This window comes from Globicephala melas, chromosome 8, assembly GCF_963455315.2.
Source record: "Globicephala melas chromosome 8, mGloMel1.2, whole genome shotgun sequence".
NCBI classification, from domain to species: Eukaryota; Metazoa; Chordata; class Mammalia; order Artiodactyla; family Delphinidae; genus Globicephala; species Globicephala melas.
In genome coordinates, this window is record NC_083321.1 from 105948709 (window position 1) to 105975110 (window position 26402).

At 45.9% G+C, this 26402-nt stretch overlaps 1 protein-coding gene across 3 annotated transcripts in view; it reads right to left on the bottom strand.

Moving 5' to 3' along the window:
* LOC115844512 (opioid-binding protein/cell adhesion molecule) overlaps nucleotides 1-26402 on the bottom strand; it is a 1086269-nt gene that overhangs the window by 210514 nt on the left and 849353 nt on the right. The window lies entirely within an intron of this gene.

The window sequence follows — 26402 nt, forward strand, 5'->3', positions numbered from 1 at the left end:
CAAAGAACAAATGTGAAAGAGTACATAATCCAGAACCCAGGCAGCTTGATCAGTAATCCTTTTTTAATATATATATCTCACATCACACAGCACTGAACCAGTTTACTTGAATCCTAGACCTACTCCTACTTCCTCTGGTAGAGTCATTTATTTAGGCCATGTCAAGATACCCTTAGGAGATCATTATTCCCAAGAGGAAAACCTATTCATACAGAGAAGTGGATTTTTCATTCTTTACCAGCCCTTTCCCATATCTTCTGTACACTTTACCTGCATTCACGATAAGGCACGTATATTTTTTAAAATCAAAATCTAGTGACATTAATCATATTTCTCTCCCGGCAGGAAGTCCTTCTGTGGTTTCCAAATTCCTTATTTTTGTATTGAAGTCCCCACAGCACCTGACTTTGCTTTTCTGTCCGGCTTTATCTCCCTCCATATGCTCCTGCCACGCAAAGCTCCTTAGATTTTCTCGAATAGGCCATGCTATTCCACAGGTCCAAGCCTGCCACGCCTGTTCTCCCTTGTCAGTTGGGTTAGTTTTAGTCATCCTTCCAGAATCTTAGTGTCAACCCTTCTCTAAAATGTTCCCAGCTGTCCCTATAAGGGGATGACTATTTCCTTTTCTAGGCTCTGTTACACCCTGTTCATACACGTATCAAGATTCCTGAGATTCATTGTCTATTGACATCTTTATTTGATTTATACCAAAGACTATATGGTCCTCAAAGAAAGGAACTGCATAGGGCCTGGTGCCTACCTCATAGGAGGAGCTCAATGAATGTTTGCTGAAGAAAACAAATGCAGACAGGTAATTAAACATCTAAATACAATACAATGTAGTAAGTGCTACAAGAGAACTGTTCCTGATTTGCAGGGAGAAGATAGCCTACAGCTCCAGCGGCCCTGTTCGGGGCACTTTAAATGGCCATGAGGACTCCTAATGTTGGCAACAGTTAGGAGTTGTGCAAGATGCCCCGTTTAGTATTCACGCCACACACACACGTGTTCGAGCTCCCCGATGCCAGGCACCATGCTAGGTGCTGGGCTTAAGGAGATGAAAGGCCCTGTGTCTGACTCCAAAATCAGACCAGACAGAATACTAAGCAGACAATGGCACACATGGGCTCTGGAATAGTGGCGTATGTATGCGACGTGGCAGCACACAGGAAAGGCACATTACTTAACCTTCCAGTTTCAGAAAGGCTTTCCTGAAAAGATGACACCTGATCTGCATTCTGAGGGGGTGAGCAGGGGTGTTTCTGCAAAAGGCACAAGTGCCTGCCACAGCTCAGAGGTGTGAAGATCACGGTGGTGACTCAGAGGCAGTACAGGAGCTGGCTGATCTTAGAGCTGGTGGAAGAAGAATCACGGGAGCCGACAGAAGTCATCAAGCCCCACTCAGATCACAGAGGACTTTCTAAAACGCACATCTTTTCACATCCCTGCTCTCTGTAAAAGGCTACATGAGCTCTCCCGTGGCCATCAGCGTTCATACAACTTAACACCATAGTGAAAGGTCACTGACGTCTCGTGAGGCAGAGACTGAAAAAGGTGAGGCACGAGGGAAAAAACACGGAAACTGGGGGAATCCGGGTAAGAAGAAATAACTTGTCTTGAAGCACTGGTTTCAATTATTTAAAAAAGTACTCAGGTAATTAAAAATACTAGAAACATGGACTTAAATACCTAGGTGATTGTATTTGGAGGAACAAGAGAGAGAGGGACGTGTGAAAGATGGTCCCCTGGTTTCAGTAGGGGTTATGACTATCAGATAAATTACCTATTAAATCTGAATTTAAATGTCAAATAGTGTTGGTCAACGGATATAATTTTCAGTTATAAAATTTTCAGTTATTTATAAATAAAGAAGTTCTGAGAATCTAATGTACAGCATGGTGACTATAGTTAACAATTCTGCATTGTAATAAAACTATATTGTATACTCAAAATTTGCTAAGAGAGTAGATCTTAAGTGTTCTCACCACAAGAAAAGAAATAGTAACCATGTGAGGATGTGTTATGTGTATCAAATCATCACATTGAACTCCCTGAATACACACAATTTTTATTTGTCAATTATACCTCAATAAAGCAGGAAAAAAATAAAAAGACAAAAACAAAAAGCACTGAGCAGACATACTTATACTAAAAAATGATCTGTTACTCATCTGGAATTTAAATTTAACTGGTGTCCTGTTGTTTCTTTTGCTAAATCCTGCAGCTGTACTTGGAGCTTGAATGATAATACGGACCAGAAAGAGGAGGAGGGTGGAGGGTGGGAGAGCTAAGGGGGTCACGGTGGGCTGTTGAGAGCCAGCTGATGGACACTCAGGGGTGTGTGTCTGAGACAGTCACTGAGGAGTTCAACAGAAACATGCAGACTGTGGAGCTATGACTAAAAGTTGGATTAGTGAGATCGACCTGGGGCCGTGTAGACTGCACAAAGGTGGACCCTGGATGGAATCTCCATGCAGGTTATACAGAGGCAAGGCATCCTTGAGAGAGAATGAGAATGTTAGAGCAGGCAGGCAGCTAGAGATGAGCAGAGAAGGGGGGTCGCAGGCCAAAGGGCAAGAAGCCACACATCTTTCAAACGACGGGGGTCCATGGGCAGACAAAGAAAAGCAGGGGCCTCCAGGTTGACAGGAAACCACGCATTTTGGGGGCAATAAGCGTCATGGAGACAGACAAAGAAGGGTGGGAAAGGGCAGGAATCTCTGGCATCTGAATGCAACCCGTTGTTCATTACGCCCTCATTACAATAAAATTAGCTTTGTAGATAAGAAGTACCCACCATGCGCTGACGCCATGACACTTCCCATCAAGGCTAAATGAGGACACAAATCCCTCCTCCCCTCAGGAAGATGGAGCTGGGATGAAAATCAGGGAATATGACCCCAAACCCCTCCTTCCCCAGTGAATATTCTGCCCCTTCATTTCCGTGCCCCACATAACCAACTTGCCAAAGAAACTCAGGGCAGCTACTCATGTGAGACTGGCCATTCTCCCCTTGAGAGTGTACTATTGCTTAAACAGATCCTCACTTTACTTTCTTGACCTGCCTGTCTTGTTTCTGAATTCTTTCTTCAAAGAGACAAGAACCTACCTTCTGGTGTCAAGAAGGAGTGAGTAGGGTTCTGTAGATAACGGGGAGTGAGTGACCTCACAGAAACAAGAGAGCTTCTGTCAGGAGAGAGTGGCAACCAGCTTCAAAACCTATCGAGGGGTGAAGTGTGAGAAGAAACAGGGCCAGCTACTCGGATGTTAATGGTAACCTTGACATGAGCGGTTCCTACAAGGTGGGGCAGAAGCCAGTTTTATCTGCTCTTTCCACCTCCTCAGTTCTCCTAAACACGTGAACCTACTTGCTAAACTCAACTGCCTGTAGTTGCCTTTATGTAAATAAGGTTATTATTTCCATGACAGGGTAGTTTTCTTAATTGATATGCTCAGCCTTGCACACAAATTATGAATAACAGTTGGAATGGTAAGTTGCAAATATTTATTGAGTGCCTGCTATAATCTAGCCAAAATGCTAAGTGTTACAATTATGCTAAACAATGCTGAAATAATTCCTAGCTTTACAGAGTTAGGGATCTATTATAGTGCAAGTACCAATATATGTTAAACTGAAAAGAGCAATCTGTCCAGCACAACTAATGTTCAGCAAATACCAACTTTTTAGTGTCTATATAAACTCTGAAATTTGTTTTGTCCTTGGCAAGGAACACTGGGACAGATCATTCAGTGAAAAGAAATCTTAAATCTTTTTTTTTTTAAGCAAAAGAATAACTATAAAAAAGTGATTTGTTTTTGCTGTCCCGTCTTAACGTATTCTAACCAGTCACAGCTGTCCAGACTGACCCCGAGTGAGGGAAACCAGACCCAGGCGTATGTGAGGAAGCGGCAGCCTTGGGCTATGCCTACCCACCCACGCATTTTCAGGGTACATCCAGTGATATATGGTACCCAGCCCTTCCAGATTTTCTCGTTAAAACAATGTATACAATAAAATGAAATAATGATGTTACACCTGTGTCGCCACCTGTCAGTAAATTTATGAACAATTAGAAAATGAAAGTACTTTCCAGGGAGCAATTTGTAGAAACAATAAAATGCTCACTTTTCAGAAATATAATAGAACAACAACTTTTCTCTCCCCCCACCCAAAAACAGCTTTTGCAGTAATTAATCGGTTCTGTTTTGTTGTTGTTTTTAATGTTTCTGTTGTTCAGAATGCACCAGGCAGGCACAACTGCAGGTGCCGAAGGAGCCGTTTAGCATCTCCAGACGATGATGGGAAGCTTGGGGCCAGCTCTTCCACTTTCCACAGGCAGCCACGCCTCTCAATAAACCAGGGTTTATGTCCGCTGTCTCCGGGCTTTTACCACTCAGACACAGATGCCAGCGTCTTCCCTGTGGAGCAAACATTAAGCCCAAGACATCCCTACACAATGCATGTGCTTTTCCCCTTTGACTTTATTCACAAGTGACCTGAGGTCTCCATCCCATGTCCTCCAGTAACAAACCTGGTCATAATAACACCTGAAATGTCTATAGTGCTTTGTGTTGGATGAAAAGTCTTTCTTCTAGATTAGTCCATTCAAAGGATTGTCAGAGTGAGCATTATCTCCAATTTACAGCCGAGGAAGTCGAGGCTCAAAGTGAGACAATGGGTTGCCTGCGCCTCCGCAGGAGGAGACATCACACCTGGGTTTCTGACTCTGCTCCTTGCTCTATGGTATGAAGAGACTCTCCCAACGCCAATTCAATCAGATTCACTCTTTCAACCTTGATCGACAGCAGACAGGGCATTGCAGACCCCAAACCAAAACATGGTACCTTGGAGAGAGAGAGAGGGCTCATCCCAGGGCCCCAGAATCTGAGAAGCACTTTGGTCACCTCTGTGGATGTCCTGGGCTGGACCTGCCAGAGCCGTCCCGGCCGCAGCTGAGCAGGGGGTGGCTCAGCCCACTGACCCTCTGCTCGTGAAAACATCCATTTCCCAGCACAGCCTCGTTTCTCTTCAGAACAACGGTTAGTCCATTTCCTTCTATTTCACCCCTTCCTTTTCATCTTCTTCATTTTTATTTTCCATCTCAAGTCCTTCCCTTCTCGTGCTTTCCCTCCCTCAGTGGCTTGTTACAGGTTACGTGCTTCTCTCTCCTCTTTTCACGTTTGGCCCTTTTGTAAGAGGCCCTCTTTCTTCCTCGTCTTTGTTTGTCTGCCTCCTCTTTCTAGGCTGCCTTTCCCTCTATTCATTGCTATTCTCCCCTAGATCCTTCTCGTCACTCCAGGGACGCGAATTTTGATCTTTTCTGCTGGACTAAAGCTTTGTCATCCTTCTTTGTGTTTTCTTTGTGAGTCAGTATTTTTCCCTCATCATTTTTCTTGGTGCAAAAATAAAATCTCTCTTAGCCGTCTATCTGATCCATTCAGTCGCTTGTGTTTTGACCTAAATGTTTGCTCTCCCTTTGATAATTCATTATTTTAATTGTAGCTGTTAGGGCTCTAGGGCTAGGAGGAGACAATGGGTTGTCTCTTTTCCAGTAACTGAAAATGCTTTCTTGTAGTGTCTATAAATTCCATGGAGGACAAACTTATTCCTAAACAAAAGGTTTTATTGGACAAATCTCAAAGCTGTGGGTTTTAATGCTCTAGATCCATATGTTTTCAGAGCAGTCGAGATTTGCTTCATAAAATCTCAGGAAGGGAGAGGTTTGGCGTGTGCATAATTAAAGTATAACTTAGATAAAGCAGAGAAGAGAGATTTGAAATGCACAGGTAGGTGAACCTGTACATGTGTGTTCAACCATGTAGTCACCATACAGAACAAGACATAAAACATGGCCTCATTCCAGAAGCTTCCATCTTGCCCTTTCCTATTCAGTACCTCTCCAAAGACTGCCACTATTATGACTCTTGAATTCCACATAAATGGAATTCTATAATAGGTACCGTTTTGTGCATGGCTTCCTTCATTCAACATAGTACCTTTGAGATTCCTCCATGTTTTGGGAGGTCTTAGGAGTTTGTGTTCTTTATTGCTATGCAGCTTTTCATTATATTTGTTCCATAATCTGTTTATCCATTCTCTTGGTCAACACTGAGTGGTTTCCAGTTTTGGGGGTATTCTGAAGTGCTGTGAACACTCTTATTCATGTCTTTTAATGTACACATATACAAATCTCCATTGGGAAAATACCAAGATATTTATTTTGGGGGCCATACAATAGATGCATGTTTATTTTTTTAATATTTTATTTATTTATTTATTTGGTTGTGCCTGGTCTTAGTTGTGGCAGGTAGCCTCCATAGTTGTGGCTCACGGGCTCTCTAGTTGTGGCTCTCTGGCTCCTTAGTTGTGGCATGCAAACTCTTAGTTACGGCATGCATGTGGGATCTAGTTACCTGACCAGGGATCGAACCTGGGCCCCTTGCATTCGGAGCATGGAGTCTTAACCACTGTGCCACCAGGTAAGTCCCAATAGATGCATGTTTAGATTTAAGAGAAATCATCTTAAGCAATTTTCCAACATAGTTGAGCCAACTTCCAGCCACAGTGATTGTTTCAGCTGATACCCGTCTAGTGTCCTCAGTCTTCTTCAATTGTTGCCTTCTGGCCAGGTTAGAATTGAAAAGGTAACTATAATAAATACTCCAATCTTTCAAAAGCTGTGCCTATTAGGCACCTTCCACTGCCCCTCAAATTCTCGTGGCCTCCTTAACTCCTACACCTTCAGCTGGTTAACTCACCTCCCCTGCTGCCCTGGCTGACCAGCACGTGTACCCTGCAGCTGACCAGCTGAGCCCTCGAGGTCTCTGGATCCTCTGCCACTTCCAACCTCAGATGAAATGCCGGCCTTCAGGGCACGGGGTCTGCTTCCCTGGTGGTGGCTGCAGGGGACACGCAATGCAATCCTGAAGCCTGGGGAGCTCACTCCCTTCGGAGTAAACTTGCACCAAAGGATGGCAGTGGTTGAGACAGGGAGGAAGTCAGGTCAGGAAATCCCTCTCCATCCTTCCTGATGATGGATAGTTTCAAGGCACAGGCTCCTTCTGGAGCTGGTCTGTAGGCTTCCTGCGCCGCTCAGCAGAAACACCCGCCAAGTCTCCAGCTCGGCCTCTGAACTGCTCATCATCGATCTGTATCCGACATTGATCAGGCACCACCTTGTACTGCTTCCCATACTTTTCTTCCTCATTCCCTTTGCCTTGATTCTCTCTGCCCTGGGATTTCGCCACAAAATCAAACATCAGTGTTTATTCTCTGTCCCAGGATCTGTTCCCTAGGAACCCAGAACTAAGGTAGCTTGGTCAAAACATTTCCAAAGATTTTAAATGGGTTTGGTTGACATTCTCAATCCATCCAATTTCTAGAGCACTGAAGTATGAGGGTATTAGCCGGGAAACCAGGACCAAGAGTGAGACAAGAAACAAAACAAAGGCAAAAAACAACCAAACAACACTTAGCTGAGAGTCTGGATGACTAAGCCCAGCCCTGGCTTTCCCAGCTGCGATTTCAGTGCATTTACTCCATGGCTCTGAGGCACAGTTTCCTGTCTTCTTAAGCTCCCAAGGATGTAGTATAGATGTCAAAGATACTCTATTTAGGGAACTTGAATATCAAATATAGTATCATGTGAAATTGTTTGCCCGGTACTTATTACTCAACAATATTGTTTTTTCTTTCCGTTTCCTGCAAACAAGGACGTACTCTAGAATTAAGAAATATTCTTCTTTTTCATTATCCTGATCATCATACCATCATCACTAACATTTAGAAAGAAGTGACATCCTAAAAGAGATTTAATGGGAAATGAATAAATTATAGAATAGTAAACTCATTAGGCTGTTTCATTCAGTGGGGAATGTCTTCCTCTTTGTCTTAGGCTGATTTTGCCAATGTTTTCATGCTGCTTTCTTCCAAGCCACCTTCTGTATAACTCTGGTTCAACCCTTCCTGATGCCGATAGCATTTGTCTGTTCATTCATCATTTATTCATCAAGTGACTATTACATGCTAGGCACTGCACTTGGGACCAGGAATGAAACAGTGAACATGAACAGTACAGTCTCCACCCTTACGGAATTTAAGGCCCAGTGGGAAGATATATATTTATTACAAAATTAAAAGAAAAATATGTGTAACAATGCAAGAAGTGTTCTGGAAGGGGCAGGCATGGCATGGTCAGGAGGGTGAGAGAAGACAGAGGGAGTGACGGATGAGAGGAAATCTGATGGATGATGGAGGAATGGGGAGGGGAGAACACCGAGAGAAAACAGCCGATGCAGAGATCCCGAGGAAGGAGGGAACGTGGGAAACACGTGGGCTGAATGAAGAGTACTGTGGGTGCCTGGAGAACAGAATCTGAGGGGAGTGTGTTCTCCCACCAGCCAGGGAGGCAGCTACAGACACGAGCTCCCAGGGTATGTGGGCCACCGTAGCGACGTTTGTAATCTTGCTGGAAATAGTGGAAAGGCATGCAAGAGTCTAAACAGTGTGTGTGTGTGATGATTAGACTCTCTTAGGAGATCATTCTGGCTGCAGGGGCAACTGAGCATGATGCAGAGTAGAAGTGGAGGGGGTTACAGAGGCTGGCGGGGAGGAAGGGATGGGGAGTTATTGTTTAACGGGTACAGAGTTTGGGACGATAAAAATGTTCTAGAGGTTGACAGTGGTGCTGGTTGCACAACACTGCCAATGTATTCAATGCCTCTGAATTATACACTTTAAAATGGTTAAAATAGTCAATTTTAGCTTACATGTATTTTATTACTCTAAAAAAGTTAAAGAGACTATGTGGATAAAAACCTAATAGGATTTTGTAATGATTCAAGTGAGTGACAATGGTATCTTGTCTTAGATTGTTGGATTGTGGAGGTAGAAGGAGGTGGACAGATCTAAGACGTACTTTTGGTGACTGGTGAATGGGACTTGGTATCTCAGAGATGGGATAGCTATTCACCAAATCTATTCTTCTCTTTCTGGACACACAGCTGGACTGTATTTCCAGCCAAAGGAATAGAAGTGAGTGTAAGTACTGTGCACACTTCCACGAAGCCTGGCCCATACAACAAACAAGTAAGCAAATAAATACAAGCCCTTCCCCCGCAAAAACCCTCATCTTTTTATGCCCATCTTTACCCTCTCCTCCAGGCAGCCGGCTGGATGTCTACAGCCAGAGTTGACACTGTCACCATGTTCTGAAGGGGGCAGAGCCTCAGTCAACTTTTATTCCTGAACGATGGCATGGAACCTGGCACTTGCCCTCCCCCACCTCCCAGGTAATTGGAATTTCTGAACAAGCAGTACCATTTTATTGTGTTAAGCCACTAAGATATTGAGGTCTGAGAAGCTGGGATTACCTTAGTTGGTATCTGTAACGGAATTCATTATGCCCCCGCCCAATTCATGTGTTGAAGCTCTACCACGCCCCATGTGACTGTTTGGAAGTGGGGCCTTTAAGGAGGTAGTTAAGGTTAAATGAGGTCATTGTGTAGGGCCCTGATCTGATAGGACTGGTACCCTTATAGGAAGAGGAGGGGACACCAGAGATCACTCTCTACACACAAACACAAACACACACACAAAGGGCCATGTGAGGACACAGCTGGAAGGCCATTTTTCTACAGGCCAGGAGGAGAGCTCTTGCCAAAACCAACCCTGCTGGCACCTTGATCTCAGACTTCCAGCCTCCAGAACTGTGTGAAAATGAATGTCTGCTGTTTAACCCTCCCAGCCTGTGGTATTTCGTGAGGCAGCTTGAGGAGACTAAGGCAGCACTGTTGGCTAAAGCGACTGAGGAGAGAGGTCTCTAGAAGGATGGTCATGTTTCTGGTCCATGGAACTAGATCACGGTAGTGCCAAACCCCAAGAGAGGGGACCCTGGTGTAGGACGATGTGAGTTCAATTCTGGACATGGTTGACTTTGAGGTGCCCCTATGACATGCGGGAGAAAACATCGGGTCAGTCTATCGGCAAAGTGATGAAACACTGACCAGCCAAACTGAAATACGCCTTCCCTGGTGCTCAATTTAAATAGTGGTCTCTAATTGCTTTAAAGGTGTACATTCTGTCTCCCCTCAAGAATGAAACCTTCCTTGGAGTTTTTTCCTCCTCTGAATAGTTCCTAATGTATCATGAATATAACTGACATTCAATAAATGATTAGGTAGGTTTACTGATTTTTTTTTTTAAGGAGTGACTGTTGGTTTCCAGGGGATGCAGACCCACCCAAACATCTTAGAATACTTAGGGTAAGACCGGACTAGTGGTTTAGCCATTCACCGGCCTCAACATTCCCCAGAATATTCTTTTAATTAATAAAAAAGAAAACTCCATAATTTAATGGTGACTATTCTTAGCGGTGTCTTCTTTCTCCACTAAAAACATAAAAGTAGGGAAAACTTCAGAATGAAAGAGGGATTCGATTTAATTCTATTCAGCAAACATCGTTGAGTGCTAGCAACCCCATCACACTTTTTGGGTGTTCAGGTTGGCACAAGCAACGTCTAACCCCAAGGACTTAGAATACAGTGGGAGGAAGTGTAAACATAACCCTACCACAGACAGACTTATGTTATCCTCCATCTGAAGCAAAGTGCCTGATACAGGTATGATCCTCGAGACATCACTGAATACGGTTTCACATGGCAGGTGTTAAATATTCAGTGTGTGAACAAGTGAAACAGTGGATAGACTACAATATAAAACCATCTGTGGAAGAATAAAAAATATATATATAGAAAAATACCTCATCCCGGAAATAAAAACCTAGAATTTTAGAGTGGGAATGAACTTCAGAGACCATTTACTTCTACTCCCCTACTTGACAGAACAAGAAACAGATCCAGGGAGGTGAATCCACGCGCCTCAGAGCATAAGTCATGGATACTGAGGTTGTTTTCTAGATCTTCTGACTCACCACATGGTGTTCTTATGATCACAGGATTATTTTCTACAAATGGATGCTGGCAACGTGGTCCCACCTGAAGGTCCTACCTGGCTCAGAAGAAACAGGATAGATCAGGGCCCCAGTACAGCTTTCAACACGTGATGAAAGAGCAGGCTGGCCTGAACACTTATTTCAGCAAAGAGATGTGCTGAATTTGCCAAAAGAGAGAAGCTGAGGACAGGAAAGTGGGCTGAGTGGGAGACTGCTCAGGCAGCTGGCCAGAGGGCATGCTCTCTACCTCTTCCCCTAACTGGGGGCAAGGTGGCATTCCCGGAGATGTGGACAAGTCAAAGCAGGGGCCCGGCTGGACGACCGCTGTCCTTGGAGCTGTGCCACTGACACCTGGTCCATCAGTCATCCCCATACATTACACCCACACCCTCCTCTGCGGAAGCGCAGAGGCGACCCAAAGTTCCTGAATCCAAACAGAATCCTTTCACTGCTCGGAGGAGGAGGAGAACTTTGCATAATCATCATGTTTGCAGGCCAACGAGATGTAAATGTATGTAGATGTACTGGCTAGGCTGGCTGGTCCTCAGGCCCTCCCTGCTGCTGGAAGCAGGTGAGCAGCCCTGCCTGGAGGGGGAGGACAAAAGCAGCAGAAGAGAGGAGGGGGAACAAGGCACAACTTTAGAAAGCGGTAAAGTGGGGAAAGGAGACGTAAGCATGGAAGGAGGGGAGAAATGACCCAGCCACAAACCCTGCTCAGCCAGCACCGGAGTGGCCTTGATTCACGGTAGCTGCAGCCCAGGGAACATTCACTGCCAGAGACAGAAAATCACTGCAGGGCAATAGTTTCTGAAGAAAATGGGAGCATGTTACAAACTGTATTATACCTAGAAATGATTTTCCCTTTCCTAACGTCGGAGGAGTCTGTAAAGCCCTCTTGCTGCAGCCATCATGGGCACTTTGTAGCTGATGTTTCTGCTAGAAAGCTTCCAGGAATTTGCTCAGGTGGCCGGGTCATGGCTTCCCGGACTCCAGCAGATGGGAAATAGAAAGGCCTGGAGCCTAAGCGCCCCGAGCACCCTGGAAACCTTCGGCAATGAGCAGGCCACCTCCAGCGAAAGGCAATGAGAACGCGGTGTGGGACGGTGGCGTGGGATGCAAGAAGGAACCTGCGGCCCCAGCACACGAAGAGAGATGGGCCAGGCTGCAGGGGAGATGAGCACTGTCTCACCCACTCTTGACTCAGGAATTCACTTCCGGGCTATGGAGGAAGGAAGAGCTGCTGGTGAGCACCGGCCCCGCAGGGAAGCTGCATCTGTTCAGTGTGAGACTGGAGTTGATCTGTGCACACACGTGCCAACACCACTTTGCTCCCCTCCACTGAACATTCCCATCCGTCTTATCGCCTGATACTTATTTGATTGCTCATTACATGCCAGACGCATTTAATAAATATTTTTAGCGTCTAATCTATGTGAGGCCCTGCTTCCATGAGAGGTAAACGTCTGTGTCAGCAGGGAGGCGAAAACTTTGTCCCTGACTTCACGGTGCTTATATTTCGGTGGGGAAATCAGATGTGTGACCAGTGAAGACAGCACAGTGCCACAGAGCTATACCCAGGCGGTGGGACCCTTGGAAGGTCCGAGCTCCTGTAACACCTCCAGGTCTTTGGAGTGGAGGTCCCCTGAACAGGGCAGGCGTGGGTGGGGCCCTGGGGGTGCTCTGAGAGGGAGGGAGCAGGGCCAGTCACCATCACTCTGTGCTTTCTGTGAGCAGCCAGCCACACCACATGCCCAGCAAAGCCCGAACCCAGAGACAGCTCTGAAGTACACGGTGTCTCTGGAGCTTCCAATGGGAGGCCAAGCTCTTCATTCGCGGATCAGTTCAGCCCAGCCCGGTCCCTCCGACCAAGCGGAGGCGGGGGCACGCGCCCCATCCGGGCTCACCACCTGCCCTTCTCAGTCAGCCGGCAGATGTGGACCTGGGCCTGTCTAAGGAGAGGAAGGGTGACCGCGGGCCAGAGTGATGCCACGTGATGGTGTACCTGCGGTGTCATCCCCTGCTGACCATGAATGTCCTCTGGAGACACATTATCCTAAATGGTGCTGAGGGCACTGGGGCTGAAGGAAGACAGGACTGGGAAGGACTGGGCTGGGGCCACTCCAGCGGGCACTGGGGAGACGAGGCAAGAATTCCCACCTCCGCTTTCCTCCTGCCTCTACTGGGACCTCACTTCAAGGCTGTCCCATCAGAGGCCCTTCGCCCCGCCTGGCACTTTTTCGAAGTGAGTACCCTGAGCTCCTGCAGACTGCCCCCTGGTCTTGCACAGAGCTATCCCTGGGCACCTTTTTAATGGCCTGACCTTAATTGCATTTTCTTGTGTGTGCCATGGCAGTCAGTGTGCAGTTTAATAAAAGACTTTCAAGCTGCCAGACCCGTTCTTCCCTCCCCACCTGCCTCTCATGTAGCAGAAGATTTTAAGCCTCATTTTTAAGGTGATTGATTTGGTGTGTTTTCCACTTTCTTTCCTGCTGTGGGGACATTTTGTCTCGATGTGTGATCACTGTTTCTGAAGGGACTTTGATTTTCCTGTCCCCTCACTTTCCACCCCGCTGTTGCTGAACCAAGGGGCTGGGCAGCTTTATTCCTCCAGCAGCTATTTTGCACTCTCTGCTTCTGTTGTGCGTCGCTGGTGCTCTAGATTAACCACGGCCAGGGCTCGGGGCCCTTCGTTTCGCACTTCCGTCGGTGGGGCACTTAAAGCGGGCACTTGGGGATGTGTGCACGTCAGCCTGACATTTCTTTTCTTTTTCCTTTTGAAACTGGAGCACAGGCTTTTCTTCTTTTATTTTGGATGCGATTGCAGTCAGGGGGATTCATTTGAAACGAAGCTATGCCTTTCAGTGTACGGTAGTGGCCTCTTAAAGATGTGGTTTTAGAAATGTCTCTAAGATTCGCGTATTTATGTGAGGATGTAAGGTTCTTAAAGAAAACAAACCTTTGATGATGATTTAGTGCTATTTCTCTTTTGACTCAAAGTTGTCTGCTTAACCTCAATTCTCCATCAATAAGCATAACTATAGATATTTTTCACAAGTACCTTTTGGACGTGAGACTATAAAATTATGACGACAATATAAAAATAGAAGAATATTTAAAAATAATAAGAGTGACATAAAACTTCAAGGATGGGGATATCGCACACATTCAGATATGTTCAGAAGTTGCCATGGTTCTTCCATTATTATCCATAAAATCCAATAAAATTTATTAGAATATAAGGGGCCAGTGGCTATATTTTAATGTGAAAACTGTACTGGGATGAGTAGACAGTTCAGAGTTCTAAGTATTAATGAATCACCCCAGCATAACACCCGGCACGCAAACTCAGAGGGTCGGTTAATTTCTAAAGTTAACCTAGCAGCTTACAACAGCAAACGGTTTTAGTATTTTCTGTTGTACAGGACCTAGTTTAGAGGGCTGTCCGCTTAGTGTAGAACCACCATAAGGAGGAGGCAGGACAGCCTTTATTTCCCAAAATTTACAGATGAAGACTTTGAAACTAAGTAACTCATTTAAGATCATACAGCAAGTAGCCAAACCAGGAGTTGAATTTTTCATGCCTCTTACCTAGAGGCAGCCTGGTAAATGCATTTTGTTCTGTATGTGTTTGAATTAAGGCTTTGCTTATCAATAACCCTGCCTTTTCTGTTGGATTAGCCTGGATACGACGGCACCGGGAAAACACAAGCCCAGCCATGAGTCTGCAGAGATGGGATCAGTTCTCACTGGTAAGGGGGGAGGGGGGAGGCGGGAGAGAGTGGGGATCAGGAACCTTCCAGAGTCTGAGTTCCACACCAGTGACTGCATCAGTGTCTCCCGGCCTCGCATAGACGCCAGGCTGAGCGAGATGCAGCAAAGCAGCAGGGGAGCAGTGGAGAGAACCCCAGGGTGTCATGGGCACAGAGGTGCTTGCACGGGAGCAGCCTGGCCATGGTTCCCCACGTCCCTGAGGGGAGGCGTCCTCCGTGCACTGAGCCCTGGGCTGGGCTTCCCTGTCTCTTCTTCCCCTTCCTTTCAACCCCTCCCCACCTCCTCTGCTCCCTTGCCTCCCATCACATCCTCCATCTGTAGCTCTGCCCTTCTGCAGGCATCTTCAGTCTTCTGCCAGCTTTCCCTTGCCGCCTTTTCTTCTAAATCGTCCTGGCCCAAGCCCCAGGCTCCTTCCCTCCACTTCCCTGGGCCACTTAGGCTCCTATCAAGAGAAACAGCAGGTGTCACACCACCGCCATGCCCCTCTCTTTCAATAAGCTCAGTGTAACCTGCTTTGGAGAGCTCTGTACCAAGAAGTGCAAGGGGCACTGTTCATAGTAAATTAAGTATAAAAATCTCTATCCTGAACCAAAAATTGACTGTTCACTCTGTATCTGAGGGAGGGACGCCAAATTTCTTGTCCTGGAGCAACCTGCGCCTTGAAAATGGCCAACATCTGGACTATTATTAGATCTCAGGCCAAGCAGGACCCTTGGAAACACTCCGTCCCATTTAGATGTCCCCTTTGGCATATCTGAGACACACAGGGTATCTTCTGCCAACCTATAAATTCACCTAAAATCTGTGCTTCTCCCTGAAAAATTCTAATGACTGAAAGAGCCGATAACAATACTGTAATTCACGATTATCTCTACTATAAGATAGGGCTTATTCTTTTTCAATACTGACCTCAATTAAGGTGACATTACGAGGGCAGCCTTTCTGCAGCTCTGTTAATCACCATTCACACATCAAGCACAGGGAACTCCCCTCTGCTTTCAGCTACCAATAAACCAATAATAAAACTCCAGCTCCTGGGGGACACATGGCTCCCTTACCTAGGGATTTTAGATCACCCAGGTAGCTGTTATGTTGTTTTTGAGAGGGGAAGAAAACCTATCTGAACAGAAACTAAGAAGGAATTAAGAAGATAACAAAGAAAAAAAGTGAGAAGAAGAGGAAGAATTGGAAGAGAGGGTAAAAATCTCTATTCCAACAGAATCTTCTTCTAAAGCTGTTGATGATTAGGAGAGGATTAGGCAGCTCACATTCCAGCTATATTAAATTAAATCCCAGGCCCCTTTCCTCAGACACACACAGGCCTGAGAACATCAATCCTATCATGACAAAATAGCCCTCGGGAAAAGGAATCCTCCTGGCAGCGTGCCATCCCGCTCTTATAAACTGTTAGCCATGGTAATGAACCAGTCCAAGAGGCATATTAATAATGACATGAAGAGACACATTTATTGTTGATTGTTGAGATGGTGGCAGATTTATTGCCAGCGTGCCAGGAGGGAGGGCCTGGCCCAGCAACGGTGCAATTAAAAACAAATTGAATACAAGGACAAAGAATCAATAATCTAACAGGGCAACTTTTCGTTTGCAAAATACAAATATAAATTAATTGACCTGAACACAGTTGCTAACTGGTCATTAATGTGTGCTTGCTGGCCAATCAGGGTGTGTCATTGATGCCATCATGTTGATTGCAGCGGGCTGGGGGGTGCCCTTCTAGCTGCCTGCCAAGGCTGTCCTCTGGGCCATCCTGTTTGGGGTGATTTCCAATGTCACTAAAAAACGTGGCTGTGTCGGATCTTTCCCCTGAGGCTCTAAATTACAGAATTTTTAAAAAGGTTTCACTAAGAACTTCTTTATTCAGTAGAAATAAATGCTTTTGGTGCCTGCCTACACAGTGATCTGTCCTAAGCATGGGGAGAAGGTAATAAATCCAAGGTGGATGACACGCTCTGTGGTACGGTCTCCAATAACCTCCAAATTAGGACATTTGCCATTATTGTCATGGATTAGTAACACTTAATATAAGTGTGTTAAAGAGCTATCTACATGGTCTTGCCAATTCAGATTGCGATCCCTAAACTGTGACCATATTAAGAGTGACAGAGCCAACTCTGGCTCTTGCTTTCAAGGAAAAATCTAGGTGTGCGAAAAAGTTAGATCCACCAATAGCTGAAATATGAAATGAGAAGTTACAGGTAGCGTAAGGAAGTGCAGGTAAAGGTTTGGAATTCCAAAGAAAGCCTTTGGCTTTGGGGATTTAGCCACTCTAAAACTGTACTGTTCAATGTGATAGCCACTAGCAAGTGTGGCTATTTTTAATTAAATTAATTAAAATGAAATAATACAATTCACTAGCCACATCTCTAGTTCTTTTTTTTTTTTTTTTTTTTTTTTGCGGTACGCGGGCCTCTCACTACTGTGGCCTCTCCCGTTGCGGAGCACAGGCTCCGGACACGCAGGCTCAGTGGCCATGGCTCACGGGCCCAGCCACCCCGCGGCATGTGGGATCTTCCCGGACCGGGGCACGAACCCGTGTCCCCTGCATCGGCAGGCGGACTCTCGACCACTGCGCCACCAGGGAAGCCCACATTTCTAGTTCTTAATAGCCCCTTATGGCTAATGGCTACCATGTTGGACAATGCAGATATAGGACACTTCCATCATCACAGAAAGGTCCATGGGACAGCCCTGCTCTAAAGGGTCCATAGAACTTGGATATCCAGAGAAAAGAACATTCAAGACAGATTGTTTGAGAAATGGAAAGAATGCAGGGCACTGGGGGCGGAGGTTTTACAAGGACATGTTTGGCTAAGTTCTGTGTAGGATATAAAAATGGAAGAATAGAAAGTAAGAGTGAAAAAGGAGGTCTGACCTTGAATTGTTGAGCACTTGGAAAAGTGATCTAAGAGGTTTTGACTTTACTGTATTGTCAAAAGGGAGTCATTAAAATTACAAGCAGGGGGAAGTGATATGATCTGGTGCGTGCATTAGGAATATTTAGACAACAGTGTTAAAATGAATTATAAGGAGCCAGAGACTGAGGACGGGGTAGCAATTAGGACGTGGCAGTGAAAAGTCACCAGAGTGTAAGATGTCGCACTTTTATGGTTGTGGTTGTGGGAACAGAAAGAGAATGACTTTACTGGACATGACATCTGCTTTGATAGAGAAGGAAGAGAGAAAGAAAGTCAACGCTTAAGCCATCGTTTTATACAAGGCTGGTGTGTCCATGAATATAAATGTGAATTAAAAGAGGAGCAACGGGTTTTGGAGCGAAGAAAAGTCCAGTGTGGGACACGTGAAAAATGTATGGGACACCCACCTTGAAGAGTTCAGGAAAGAATCGGGAAGAAGAGACTAGAATTAGGGAAGAAATTAAGAAGCAGAAATGTAGATTTCAGAGTCACTGATACAGACTGGATATTAACTCCAAGGAGGAAGTCATAATCACAAAGATACATAAAGTAGGAGGAGAGGAAAAGGTTTAAGGAGGACAGATCCTGACTGCAGAGATATTAGACTGAAGTCCTTTAAACAGAGATAACCTGACAAGGCAAGCATGCGCCTTGTAAATGAACAGGTGTGTCAGTCTGGCCTGAGACTTATTTAATATGGAGGGAATGAAGAGGACATTCCACGTAGAGGTTAAGTGCTGGCTTTCCCTATAGGCTAAGCAGAGCTTGAATCACGGCTCTGTACCTCTCAGCTTGTGACCTAGGGCAAGTTCCTCAGCCTCTCTGAGCCTCAGTTTCCTCATTCAAAAAATTAGTAAAATGCATCTCACCCTCTTGGGTTAATTGGGAAATAGAATTAGATCGTGTCTGTAAAGTGACTGCTATGCTTGGTACTCAGGCATGACGACCACGGTTTATAATTATTCTAAGACACATCTCTGACTGCTTTCCTTGTGATTAGTTTTCTTCACTTCTATTGCTCTTCAATTTCTGAACCTACAGAGGAGAATGATTAGTGAAAAGAATGATTAGTGAAGAGAACAGTCAAAGGCTTTTCGATACCCTGATGAGAAGCCAAAGTAGGAATAAGTACCAATGATAGGTATTGGTGCTAAGACACTGTGTTTCAGGTAAAACTTGTTAACGAGGGGCTCACAACCAGGCTTTGGAATGCAAGTCAGACTCTTCAAGTATGTGTCTACATGCTGCATGTAGGAAAATAGCACCGCTCTAAATTCGCAGATTACTCTGACACTAAGCCATGGCTGTAACTAAACCTGTGGGTGGTGAAGGCTGAAATCTTAGGTGGGATTCTGACTACGTGAGGGTCATGATGAACTTTAAACTACTGGGAGAATTTATGAACATTTACTAACTTACCCTTCTTCAAAAGTGTGACTGCTTCCCCTGCTGACAGCACTGGGAAAGCTCTCTTTGTATTTACTTGCGCTGTTGACAGATGAGGCTCTTAGGACACAAGCTGAGATCACCATGCAAATTGACTAGAACGTAACAGGCATTTCATTTCCTCCTGCATCTCCACATCAGTTATGGTTTTGAGAACAGACTCCATGACTGTTCTGTTTATTTAGTTCTATGGCAAATAAGGCAAATGACAGCTCCAGACCCCACCACTTCTCTTTCTGGCTCCTGTATGTATCCCAAACCAGGTGCCAGGACTGACAGCACCATCTCGGATCATGCCAAGAGTCTCTGCTGTGGCCTCCAAGCAAGCTCAGGCACTTTGATGCACCCACTCAAAGCCAGGAACCTCACACAGCCCCTTACTAGAGGGAGGATGGACCTGCACATTCAATGGAGAGAAGGATGGAATTCCAGGGGCCACAAAAGAAGGAGTTACGGAAACTGCAAAAGCTGTGTGTGTGTGTGTGTGTGTGTGTGTGTGTGTGTGTGTGTGTGTGTGTGTGTGTGTGTGTGTGTGTGTGTGTGTGTGTGTGTGTGTGTGTGTGTGTGTGTGTGTGTGTGTGTGTGTGTGTGTGTGTGTGTGAGATTAGTTTCTAAGCAGAGCGGAACAAAGCCCCATATCTCTCCTCACAATAATGGGAGTAGAGGCTTGATAAAAGGAGAAATATTCTTTCTACAAAATCTGTTTCGTACTGTGTTGTCAGCAGCTAACTACACAGGATGTCATGAAAGACATGATAACCTAGGGGACTGGGGAGAGGCGAATACCAATCCGATTTCAGCTACAGGACATGTCAAATTCAGACAATGTCTGAGTAACACAATCTGAGGGAAGGGACAGGACAGTTGCACGGAGAGTGTGAGTATGAGTGTGGGTCTCATTCCAAACCCGAGGCTGGGCTAGAGGGAGCCTGCAGGGGGACACCCTTCTTGGGAAGGGCGACTCATGAAGTGCTTTCCTCGGTTGGGTACAGAGGGCATTCTGAGGGCACCGACTTCAATCCTGACTCCTTCTAAGCTGTAATTGCTTTCTTAGTTTACCCAACCCTGAAATTAGGAATCTTAGTATGATATATACACCATCGGATGTGGGTTGTGGAGTTTACAAATATCACGTGAAGCAGGAAAGGAAAGGATGTCTTTCATATATATCTGTTAATAAACACACATACACACACACACAGGATTAAGATTAAGGTGTGCATGTGTGTACCTGAAGGAAATCAATTACATTCAATTGTATTCTTCACCCCAGAATAAGAAGCCAGGGGAAGGGAACGTCCCAGAGACACAGGTCCGGATGTGAGGAGCAGAGCTCAGGCTGCGGAGGGAGTGTTTTGACGCACAGTCTTGTTCTTTTCCACATTCCCACCCTGCCTCTGTGAAGAACAAGTGTGATTATAATTTAAAATAGAGGCCGAATAAATGAAATTTATTTCAGGTTGACTGCCTGCTTTTCTTTAGGTCCACAATTATGCATGTTAAGTTAAATAATTATTTAAAGAATATTTGGGAAAAGAGGGAAAAACAGCAGAGAAAAAGAGCTGAGTAACAAAGGAAGGGTTAGAAATAGGTAGGTCCGGGCTTCCCTGGTGGCGCAGTGGTTGGGAATCCACCTGCCAATGCAGGGGACACGGCTTTGACCCTGGTCCGGGAAGATCCCACATGCCACGGAGCAACTAAGCCCATGCACCACAACTACTGAGACTGCACTTTATAGAGCTCGCGAGCCACAACTACTGAGCCCGTGCGCCACAACTACTGAGCCTGCGCTCTAGAGCCCGCGAGCCACAACTACTGAGCCCGTGCACCACAACTACTGAAGCCCACGCGCCTAGAGCCCGTGCTCCATGACAAGAGAAGCCACCGCAATGAGAAGCCAGCGCACCTCAACAAAGAGTAGCCCGCGCTCACCACAACTAGAAAAAGCCCGCGTGCAGCAACGAAGACCTAACGCAACCAAAAACAAGTAAATAAAATAAATAAATTTATTAAAAAAAAAGGAAGAAATAGGTAGGTCCTTGCAAAAGTGTGACACGTGGGCAGGTGTGCCTCCCTTACCTGCTGGGATGCTCCACCAGGTGCCCAGCCCCCATCCGCCCCAACCAGCCTTAGCCAGGCCCCCTCTACTCCTCAACCATCTTCTCAGGAACCACCCTTCTCAGTAGCACCTCAGAACTTCTATATTTTTTCCACAAATAGTAACATCCACCTGCCCTTTTACTTAGCTATGAGTTAGCAATCTGGCCTGTGAACCCAACACTGGGTCTAGAATTAAAACCCCTTCACTGCAGCACTACTGACAATCACCAAGACATGGAAGCAACCTAAATGTCTATCAGCAGATGAATGGTTAAAGAAGATGTGGTACATACATACAATGGAATATTAGCCATAAAAAAGAATGAAATAATGCCATTTGCAGCAACATGGATGGACCTAGAGATTATCATACTAAGTGAAGTAAGCCAGACACAGAGAAAGACAAATATCATATGGTATCATTTATATGTGAAATCTTAAAAGAATGATACAGATGAACTTATAAACAAACAAAAATAGACGCACAGACATAGAAAACAAACTTATGGTTACCAAAGGGGAAAGGGGGGGGGAATAAATCAGGGGTTTGGGATTAACATACCCACACTCCTATCTATAAAACAGATAACCAAAAAGGACCTATTACATAGCACAGGGAACTCAATATTTTGTAATAACCTGTAAGGGAAAAAAATATATATGTATAACTGAATCACTTAGCTATACACCTGAAGCGAACACAACATTGTAAGTCAACTATTCAAGTTAAAATAAAACTCCTGGTGTTAAGGAGTGCTTCACCACTTGCTAGCCAGTGTAACTTGGACAAATCATGTGAGCTCTCTGAATCTCAGGTTCCTTTCTTGGAATGTGGTGATTTTCTGTTCTGTCTCCCAGGGCTTCAGTGAAGAACAATCAGGAGAGACCATGCACTCAGAGGGCTTCAACTGTGCGTGTTTTGATAGCTTTTCCTAGAGATAAGCCCAGTGAAGGGAATTTAAAGCTTTTCGTGGCTCTACCATCTCTGGGCAAGCTTTCACTCTTCCTGAGGTTCAGTTTTCTTATTTGTAAGATGTGACTGTGGAGCAAACCTTTCAGGGATGTTGTGAGGATCAACTGAGATCAGTTTACACTCAATGTGCCCAGTGCAGAGGTTGGCTGACACTCAGCGAAACCTAGGGCTGGACTGGGTGGAGAATCAGACTTCTCTACCTGCTAAACTAAACCTTGGGTACCAAGTAATCTCACCTGAACTGACTCCAGGCTCAAAGTCCCGAAGTCTTTGAAGACGTAGAAATTGCGTAGCCTTGTTCACAGCATTCAGCCTTTCTAGCCCTTTGCCTAAAATTGGGCTCAGCAAGAGTAGTTTGCTCCATGAAAGGAAGTGTCTGGCAGTAAACAGATTTTTGGACTAGCCAAGAGAGCAGATAGAGATACCAACAGCCAAGGAGAAAGGATGCCAGATCTTCCTGTCTATCGCTCCCTGACAGTGACAACTACTGTGACAACTACTGTGACACCCATACATTCCAGAATGCTGAGGAGTTCATGACAATCAGAGTGACGATGAGATCCTGGATTCTCAAAGGGCCCAGCGTTCTCAGTACGTACATAGGGGAAAGAGGTAACATTTGGAATGTGTGTCCCTGGAGGGATGAGCTACTGGTAAGTTAATTATCTTCTTCTTTGCCTCTCCCTCAGCCTCTCTACATCATCTCGTGGGGCTCTGGCACCCCATTCCTGCTCCCCCGCTGCTCATTTTCTTTCTTGAGTTTTGTCCACAATTTCTGCTAGTACAATGAAACATCAGTAGCAGGAAAAAGAGGGAAGTAAGAAAGGATAACTGGCAAATTTCCATGGATCTAGATTAGAGAAACCACCTTGGACGTGGTTGGCAGTGGGGGGTGGCCTGTGGTGGAGACGCACTGAGCGTGGAGTCGCACGGCTGGGGTACAGACCCAGCACAGCTGCTGACTCACAGGGCACCCTGGCCAGTCTCTTAACCTCTGTGAGCTGCAGTGATCTCATGCAAAATGGAGATAACAGTCACTGCCCTGAAGCCTCCCAGGGCTTGTTGTGAGGGTCACATGAGCCAGAGAGTGTGACCAGTGCTGTAAAGTACTAAATAAACACACGGAAGTCATGTGATCGCTGTTAGAACATATCTCTTGGCTTGTCACATGGAAGACCTCATCCCTCTAAGGACCTTTTCCCAATTCCTGGCCACTCCAAGTCATCTCGCCAGCCTGACGCATCCCCTGCCCCTATCTGCCTGAAGGGACTTTATGATCACTGCCTTCTTATGCCGCTTCACTTGCTGTATCCATCTGTCCTACGTTCCTTTGACAAACATTTGCTGAATGCCTAGGATCCCTCAGACAGCGTGCTGTGTGGGGCTCCTGCTGGTCTCAAGTAGGAAGAGTTAATCTCACAAAACTTACCTCCTCTCATGCTAGTAAATTCATGATGAATCTCAAACAAACCCCTTCTTGTCTTGAGTTACACCTGTTTCTTAGTTCTATAACACGTGTGTAATGTCTGTGTCTTCTTTATCCCTAAAGCTCACAAGCCTAACACGTTCCTCTCCCAGCGGCTCAGGATCCTAGCTCTGCAATCACTAGTGGGAACATCTAACATTTCCCCAAACTCAAAAAGGGAGGTGATATCCTTTTAATTCTTCCTATTTCAAGATATGGGGATTAATCCTCTCAATGTCCCTTGGATGATACCTCTTGAAGGAAGCTTCTCCATTCCTACAGGGAGACCCACAATCTGCTGTCCTCACACCTTCCGAGTGACGGGCATGACCTCTTGCCCAGCCCATGCCTCCATCTCCTTTATGGCACTCCCTCCCACACAGGGCTGCCCGATTGGTTTTCCTGCCCTGACTAACCTGAGCCCCTTGTTCTGGATTTCCTTAACACCTCGGTACACAGTCACAGGCTCGCCATCACGCACCAGGGACACAGTCACAGCCTCGCCGTCACGCACCAGGGACACAGTCACAGGCTCGCCGTCACGCACCAGGGACACAGTCACAGGCTCGCCGTCACGCACCAGGGACACAGTCACAGCCTTGCCGTCACGTGGCACCAGGGCCACAGTCACAGCCTCACTGTCACGTGGCACCTTAAAGTTATCCCTTCAGTGGCCAAGATGTACCTTAGGGACCAGTGATGCTATTTTAACGAAAGCAGCTTCTTCCCTCAAAGAGAAGGACTAGGAAACTAATCCCATCAGATACGTGGAAAGGCCACCTTATAAACCAGGAAAGGACAGGCTTTGAGGTAGTGTTAGAGCAGCTCTCACTTACTCACTTTGCAGGAAGAGGGAGCAACAAAGCCTAGACCCCATGGGATTGCCCTTCTGCTAATGACACTTGTCTGGCAGAGGTGATGAGATTGTAACATTCTCAAATGGACAGAAGATAAATAAATACCATACACACACACACACACACACACACGCACACGCACACACATATGCAGATAGACAAGTTGCAGCTTGGAAATTTTTCAGTTTTTCTCATTGCAAAATCAATACCCATCAGCAGTTTGAAATTAAAGGCAGGATTAGACCTCAGTTTTATACATGCCTTATTGTATTCCAAAAGCTTTCTACTCGGTCAGATAAATCTTCTTTAAGAGGATTAGGAAACTTTCATTATCTTTAACCTGAACTAACACTAAGTCTGAAAAATTAATCTATAGACTGGACAAAAGCCGACAGCTGCTGGGAAAGAGGAGACTTCTGGGCTTTCTTCTAATTGAGCCGCAGGGTCTCGGCTTCCACCCACTGGAAACTCAACCGATTCCCAAAGGAAGAACAGCTCCCTGAGCTCCTTATTTTAGCCTCTCAGTAAATGGAAAGCCCAGTCTGCTAAGATTTCCAGGAGGAGATGCTCCCCTTCCTCCTTTGCCCTCCTGATCTCTGCACTGGATTGCCTGGAGCTACAGAAGTTGCTTGGCCTAAAGCGAGACTTGAGGACGTCACCTCTGGAATGAGGGACTCCACTGCCTTGCTTCTTGCCTCTTCCTAGAGTCTTTCTGACCCAAAGCTCTGACCCCACTGGCTTTCACATCCAGCCCCAGGAATTACTCCAAGCTTCTTACGAAGAGCATTATCCCTGAAGCTCTGTGCCACAAGCCCTTTATGGCCTGTATTGGCTTTGACATGCTTACACCGTCTGTCTTCTTCCCTGAAAAGTGATAGCCCTGCTCTGCTTGAGTCTGTTTCTGTACAGAGCCTGACAGTTCTTTTTTTCTTTCAGTGACGAATTTCCTGAATTTGAAGATAACGTTGTTGTCAAGGCCACGGAGGTGCCACGGAGGCGTCACTTCCCATGCCGAGAATTTCTGCTCCTCTGGAGCCAAGCCCAGGTGGCAGGCGGGTGGTGAGAGCTTGAGCTCCCTTGTTTTCTGCAGACATCCCCGCTCATCTCAGACGACTGATCTCAGCGAGGGCCTCCACCAGCCTCTGAGGAGAAGCATCAGCTGTGACACTTGTCTTTATCTCCAGATGGCAGCCCGTCTTGTAGCTCCCAAGCAGATCATCCCCAAGCCATACCCCTAGTGGGACATGGATGGAGAACAGACACAGCGGAGCAGGCAGATGTGGGAGTCTGGGAGCGTGTGGGTGAGAGAAGGGCTTAGAGGCTGAACGGAGGCAATGTTTCAGCACTATGGCAGCACCAGGGCCTGCCGGGAGCCAGGGCTGTAGCAGACAGACCTTTGGCCCAGCTCAGGCCATTACCACGCTGTGCAGAGCCAAAGCCCCTGATGCTCTGCTAGCAAAGAGCCGTTCCAGACAAAAGGAAAGAACGGCCGCCTTGATTTGCACACGTGACCAAAGCACGGAAAGACTCTAACCCCTACTCAGACTTCCCATGCAACCATCTGAAATGAGCAAAATTATATTTTTTAGAAAGGCAGGGATGAGGGAATCCATATTAGCTAAGCGACAATGCCATACACTTTCAGAAACTGAAAAAATATAAAACCCATTGGATCAACTGCAGGTGGGATCTGATGAAAGGCAGTTACTGACACTAAGTCACACACAGGGACTCTTTCTGAGCTCAAGGCATGGCCACAAGACATCAGCATAGGGGACACTGAGAAAGGTCCACTCAAACCTCTCCTTTGGTGGAGGAAGGATATGTCATAGGGGGATGGGAGCTAGTCTGCTCAGCACCTCATTGCTACCATGAGTGGATACCTGATAGGACTTGCTTTAC